At 49.6% G+C, this 7,500-nt stretch overlaps 1 long non-coding RNA gene across 1 annotated transcript in view; it reads left to right on the top strand.

Moving 5' to 3' along the window:
- The first annotated feature begins 905 nt into the window (after positions 1 to 905).
- Positions 906 to 7,500, top strand: part of LOC132470222 (uncharacterized) — a 7,281-nt gene continuing 686 nt past the window's right edge. Inside the window, exons 1-2 of the long non-coding RNA XR_009528608.1 lie at positions 906 to 1,068; positions 1,665 to 1,821. This is a non-coding gene — a long non-coding RNA (uncharacterized LOC132470222). The remainder of the gene's footprint in view (positions 1,069 to 1,664; positions 1,822 to 7,500) is intronic.

Consider the following 7,500-nt stretch of genomic DNA (forward strand, 5'->3'; position numbering starts at 1 on the left):
GATGGAGGACATTCGAACGCCTCGGATTGAACTTGACATTTACGCGACATTGCGCCACGCGTCAGTCTCACCTCGACGGTCTCCTGCTTCTCTCTCTTCCTGGTCGCTACGGCGACTCCAGCCTCGATTAAATGACGCTCACATGCACTTTTTCTGTCATCGATCTAAATGCGGGCCTACGGACCGCGGCAGGGCGGGGGGCTGCGGCGGCGTTAGATAATAGGAGCTCCATTTAGCTCCGCGGTGGTGAGGAGACGGCTACCGACCTGGCTCCTCCCGACTAAGGAGAGGGAGGAGGCGACGAAATAGTGTTCTGATGATCGTATTAATCACGGTTCGAGGGTTTTTTGCCATTAAGTAGGCGATGAAGGGGGGGGGGGGGGGGGGGGGGGGGGGTGAAAGTGATTCAAGCCACGTGTGAAGGCATTTTTTGATGATAATTAAAAAATCCAGCGCAACAACGTGTGTGTGTGTGTGGCTGAACTGATCTGACACTAGTTCAACGTGAGAACCATAATAATGTGTTTCTGTTGCTGGCCTCTCTGTTTTACTGTCGGACTCTGTTGACAATAATAACTAGTTACACACGCGAACACAAACACACACACTCACACACTTAGAGAAACGGACTCACCCACACATCCATACAAACACACACACACACACACACACACACACACATACACACACACACACACACACACACACACACACACACACACACACACACAACCCTGCCAGTACCACCCCCATCAACTTGTCGACAATGCACTCATCAGTTGGGTTTGTTTTGTCTGATCCAATATTACTCAGCGGGCCAGCCACCATTCCTCTCTCTTGCTTACAAATCTCTCCCCCCCTTGCCTCTCCCCCCCCCCCCCCCCCCCCCCCCCTCCCAGTTGTCCTCCCAGATCAGGTTCCTTGTTGAGGAGCAGAATTAGCCCCTGAATCTGGTGCACTTGTTACCTTCTGGTCCTGGGAGGAGGCGGAGAGCAGCGAGCCAGAAAGAACATAGGACACTACACAGCCTGCAGCAGCCAACCAACTAGCCGGTCGACCGGTCAGTCAGTGAGTGAGCTAGCCGGCCAGCCACCTAGCCAGACAGCCGTACACAGACAGGCAGACGGACAGAGAGCCAAGCAGATAGACGGACAAACGTACACACAGACAGACAGACAGACAGACAGACAGACAGACAGACAGACAGAGGGTCAAGCAGACAGGCAGAACAGACAGACAAACAGACAGACAGACAGACAGACAGACAGACAGACAGACAGACAGACATTCAAGCATAGAGACAGACGTACACACAGACAGACAGACAGCCAAGCAGACAGACAGACGTAAACACAGACAGACAGACAGACAGCCAAGCAGACAGACAGACGTACACACAGACAGACTGACAGCCAAGCAGACAGACAGACGTACACACAGACAGACAGACAGACAGACAGACACACAGACAGGCGTACACACAGACATACACACAGACAGACAGACAGACAGACAGAGAGCCAAGCAGACAGACAGTCAGACGTTCAGGGGGACGGATCCGCAGGAGGGCTCCTTCGTACGGTGGGCCAGTAGATCCGGTCTCCTCATCTCCTGCAGGTCCTTAATGCCAGTTGCTAGTTGATAACTGCTCTCTATATCTCCAGGGCCACAGTTTCTCTTCATGGTCACGGGATCGCAGAGGATCGTATTCAGCGCAGCAAACATATTTCAAAGTGTGACGACACCGTTATAGTTCTTTTTGGAGGGCGCTGGTCGGCACGGTAACCCGCAGAAGGTCGTGGTCTTCAATGTGGAGCTCAGGTAAGAGCACTAACACATCAATCACCCTGGGGCCAGCTGTGTCCCACTGGGCGTGGAAAGATGTAAACATTGTTCTAGGTCCATGTTTACATGCGGCGGTGAAGACTGAGGCATCACATGTCACGAAGAATGTCCGAGAGGAATTCATAGTGGACAGCAGCACTCAATGGTAAACAGACGTTTTTGGATTGGATTGTTTGACCTTTGACCTCACTAGCCATCTCCGCATGTAAACATTGTTGTGGGGGGATAAGGGAGGTAAGAGAGAGATAAAGATAAGTGCCAGTGATTGAAAGTATTTGAGTATGTTTTCTGTATGAGTTTGAAACATGGCGGTCAGCCTCCACCGCTCAAAGCTTCTCCAAACATGAAGGCTAACATGCACATGGAGATCATATGACTATATATATATATATATATATATATATATATATATATATATATATATATATATAGATGCTAAGCCATTCACACAATAATTAACAAGTGTTTATTGGCATGTATTGGCACATGCAGAGCAAAGGAGAACACTGAATACATTTTACAGAGGTGAGAAGGAGAACGTCTTTAGAGAATGTCTTTAGAGGAGAACGTCTTAAGAGAAGAACGTCTTTAGAGAAGAACGTCTTTAGAGAAGAACGTCTTTAGAGAATTTCGTTAGAGGAGATCGTCTTTAGAGGAGAACGTCTTTAGAGAACGTCTTTAGAGGAGAACGTCTTTATCAGAGAACGCCTTTAGAGAACTTCTTTAGAGAACGTCCTTAGAGAACGTCTTTAGAGAACGTCTTTAGAGAACGTCTTTAGAGAACGTCTTTAGAGAACGTCTTTAGAGAACGTCCTCAGAGAACGTCTTTAGAGAACGTCTTTAGAGAACGTCTTTAGAGAACGTCTTTAGAGAACGTCCTCAGAGAACGTCTTTAGAGAACGTCTTTAGAGAACGTCTTTAGAGAACGTCTTTAGAGAACGTCCTCAGAGAACGTCTTTAGAGAACGTCCTTAGAGAACGTCTTTAGAGAACGTCTTTAGAGAACGTCCTCAGAGAACGTCTTTAGAGAACGTCTTTAGAGAACGTCTTTAGAGAACGTCCTCAGAGAACGTCTTTAGAGAACGTCTTTAGAGAACGTCTTTAGAGAACGTCCTCAGAGAACGTCTTTAGAGAACGTCTTTAGAGAACGTCTTTAGAGAACGTCTTTAGAGAACGTCCTCAGAGAACGTCTTTAGAGAACGTCTTTAGAGAACGTCTTTAGAGAACGTCTTTAGAGAACGTCCTCAGAGAACGTCTTTAGAGAACGTCTTTAGAGAACGTCTTTAGAGAACGTCCTCAGAGAACGTCTTTAGAGAACGTCTTTAGAGAACGTCTTTAGAGAACGTCCTCAGAGAACGTCTTTAGAGAACGTCTTTAGAGAACGTCTTTAGAGAACGTCTTTAGAGAACGTCCTCAGAGAACGTCTTTAGAGAACGTCTTTAGAGAACGTCTTTAGAGAACGTCCTCAGAGAACGTCTTTAGAGAACGTCTTTAGAGAACGTCTTTAGAGAACATCTTTAGAGAACGTCTTTAGAGTCTCTTGGTGTGGCAGAGACCAGAGGTTCTGTCAGGACGGTCTGACCTCGCTCTCTGCTCCGCCACGCCGCGATCGCCCGCACATTCCACCCGGAGATTTACAGCCGCACCAGTTGGCCTCCCTCAGGTCCTCTCCGCGAGCAGCACGCCCGCAACGTACGCAGATGAAGGAGTGAATGAATGAATGAGCAAACACATCATCTAATTCAACGAATATCAAACAAAAAGTGATACAATATAATGCAAATAAGGCAAAAAAAGAAATTACATGTTTCTTTGCATCCCTACAGAAATACATAAACAATGATTGGCCATGCCGCCTGTCAGTCTAAAGACCCCGTCTACCTGGTGGGCTCAGAGCTTGATGATTGGCTGAGCCGCCTGTCAGTCTAAAGACCCCGTCTACCTGGTGGGCTCAGAGCTTGATGATTGGCTGAGCCGCCTGTCAGTCTAGGACCCCGTCTACCTGGTGGGCTCAGAGCTTGATGATTGGCTGTGCCGCCTGTCAGTCTAGGACCCCGTCTACCTGGTGGGCTCAGAGCTTGATGATTGGCTGTGCCGCCTGTCAGTCTAGGACCCCGTCTACCTGGTGGGCTCAGAAGGGACTCTCTAAATCGACGCCACTTCGACCTGGGCGGGACTTTACGTCCTACGTCACTCGCTATGGGTGTGCATGTGTGCGCGTAGCCGTCACTCGCGATGGGTGTGCATGTGAGAAAGGTTTTGGCTTTTAGTGTCTATGGGTTGGTAATAACGGTTCTGATGATTTTTCTGATGGAAAAGTGGTCTTTTATTTCCATAATCTTTGTTCAGTGAACGCATAAACCCGTTTGTTAGTTAGCAGTTAAACAAAATGCGATCTCTTTGTTTACAGTTACCAACGACCAACTGATGATTGGTGGTTCGATTCCCTAGTGATGCAAGGTTTTTTCTTTCATTTTGGACTGCACACACAACGCGAGTGACGGATACTCGCACAATGTACACACATCACTGTCTTTACAATTTCTAGGCAACCGAAGTTTAAAGATTGTCAAGTGGTTAACTCTTGAATCGCATGTACTAAGACCTGATGGGTTAGTGGTCAGAGAACAACTAATTAACGCGGGGATAAGGGGTTCGATTCCTTAATGAATCTAGCTTTTTTCTTTCATATTGGACTGGATGTTTGTATGCCATTTTGCGTAACTTGTAGTTTATGATGAAGAAATGTTACTGGGGTTATGGTTAGGGTAACGGTAAGGGTAAGACACAAAGTGTTTTTGCAACACAATATTTCTTACAATAACAAAGTTCAAAGTTTTGATGACTCCAGTAGGAAACTTAAGATACCTAGAGAAATGCGTGAGTGCTCACAAAACATCAACAAGTCAGCAGTGTGGTACAGGGTGATCATTTCTGATATACAGTACAAAAGCTGAAACTATTAGCCAGGAGTGGGAAAGATGCAGATGCAGACGTGGGAAGCAATAAGACACACCAACACACAGTTGCCTGTTGCAAAGTGGTTCAGAGTTTAATATAAATAGTTAGGGTTAGCTGGTATGGCGTTATCTGGTATGGCTATAGTCTAATGTTAGCTTAGTTCGTGTTGTTTCGTCATGTCATTTGTAGAAATATAGCCTATCATCACAGACTGTAGGAATGTCACCCACCCTCCATCGCGTACGACACTGACGCTCGTAATCCTGTAGTGCAAGGGAGTTCGTGCACAGATCCCTGAGACAAACGGCTACGCGCACACATGCACACCCATAGCGAGTGACGGAGGACGTAAAGTCCCGCCCAGGTCGAAGTGGCGTCGATTTAGAGAGTCCAAGGCTCAGAGCTTGATGATTGGCTGTGCCGCCTGTCAGTCTAGGACCCCGTCTACCTGGTGGGCTCAGAGCTTGATGATTGGCAGCTTGTGTTGTGAGGAGGCCTGTGATTGGCTGTGATGCGGTGGCACCCTGCTGTTACCAGGGGTGGCCACTGAGTCCAGCGCAGGAACTCAAGTGGCTCGTATCCTTCGTCCCGTCCATTGGAACTCGTGATTGGCTCATCACAGGCGATCTGAGGACTTACCGAACACGACGCTGACCAATCGGATCCTCATCAAACATCCGCTGGGCCCTCGAGCGCCAACTGTTAACGATCGGGGCTAAATTTGAGTTTAACAAGCCTGTCAGCACCGGGACCTCCTGCGGGGGACCCGCAGGGCAGTGGGGGGGGGGGGGGGGTAGAGATGACACACACGACACACACCGAGTAGCACACACACACACACACACACACACACACACACACACACACACACACACTCATTCACACACACACACACACACACTCATTCACACACACACATGCACACACACGCACACACACACACACACACACACAAACACACACGCACGCACATGCACACACACACACACACACGCACACACACACGCGCACACACACACACACACACACACACACACACACACACACACACACACACACACCCGCAGAACGGCAGGCGGGTCCGGGTGTGACACCGGAGCCCGGGGTTCCAGTGTCTGTGTGCTTTAGTGACATCCATTAAAGCGCTGCTGGGCCGGGGCCCTCTCCCCAGAACAGCTCCATTAGCACCTGGCCTATTGGCCGCAACAATGGAGCCGCCTGCATTATTCAGCCCCGAGCTACTAATGAGGATACCTGAGACCAAATTAAGACACACACACCGCCCGCACATACACGTATACATACACACACACACACACACACACACACACACACACACACACTACCCCCCCCACACACACACACAGTGCACACACACACACACATAAACACTGCCCACACGCACACATATACGAACACACACAACCATACACACACACACACACACACACACACACACACAGCGCCCACACACACAAACACACACACAGCGCCCACACGCACAAACACACACACCGCCCTCACACACACACACACACACACACACACACACACACATATATGGACACAAACACGACCCCCTTACCGCACACCCATGTTGTGTGTTGTTCTAGCATAGCGACTATCGATTACCTTGAGAGAGAGATCGGTTATTGGCTCTCAGGGTAAGCAGTCTGTTTTTTCCCAGAAGCTTGTGTTTAACTAAAAGATTGGTCAGACGGGTGACATGAGGAACCATTCCCAGCCTCTCTGCTGCTTATCTCTCTCACATCTGGCTGTCGCGGGATGCCGTCGACGTGCATCACCGGTCGTCATCCCACTTCCAGTGAGCGCACGTGGAGCGCACGTGGAGCGCACGTGGAGCGCACGTGCATCACACTGCGATTGTTCAGAGCGGCAGACGATGGTTCCAAAAAACGCAAGACGCTCCCAAAACGTGAACCATAAGGTTCGCGTTTGGGGACCATTTTCTGTTTCGGAACCAGGAACCATCTTCTGTCACATCGCAGCGTCTCTAGAGACGCTGCGATGTGACAGTGGCAGCGCGTTTGAGAGAAAAACAGAAGATGCTCCTTAACGGAAACCTCATGATTTGAGAGCCATCTTCTGTTTCCCTGCGACACACTGCCACTCCGCACATCGCCGCTCTGTCTCTGTCTCGCTCGGCGCAGCTGTGTTGAGTACAGTTCCCCCACTGACAGCTACTCCCGCCATCAGCGTTTTCCTAATATATCCGACTGTATGTGAGCCGCTACACGAGACCCTTCCCCCAACACACACACACACACACGCGCGCGTGCGCGCACGCGCACGCACGCACACACACACACAGGGTATGGAGCAGAGCAGCCCTGCTACACTGCGTCTGCCCTTGTGAAGGACACTGCCCACACACCGATCCACACAGAGTAGATCCACTCAGAGTAGATCCACACAGATCCACACAGAGTAGATCCACTCAGAGTAGATCCACTCAGAGTAGATCCACACAGATCCACAGAACAGATCCGTACAACATAGATCCACACAGCGTATAATCATGAAATCAGCTGTTTCTGTTTACTTTTCTGTACGGCAGGAAATAAAGAGAGGGAGAGAGAGAGAGAGAGAGAGAGGGGGGGGGGGTGGGGGGGGGTGGGGGGAGGGGGGGAGGGGGGGGGGGTGGGGGGGGGGGGTGGGGGAGAGAGAGAGAGAG

This window comes from Gadus macrocephalus, chromosome 13 (assembly GCF_031168955.1).
Source record: "Gadus macrocephalus chromosome 13, ASM3116895v1".
NCBI classification, from domain to species: domain Eukaryota; kingdom Metazoa; phylum Chordata; class Actinopteri; order Gadiformes; family Gadidae; genus Gadus; species Gadus macrocephalus.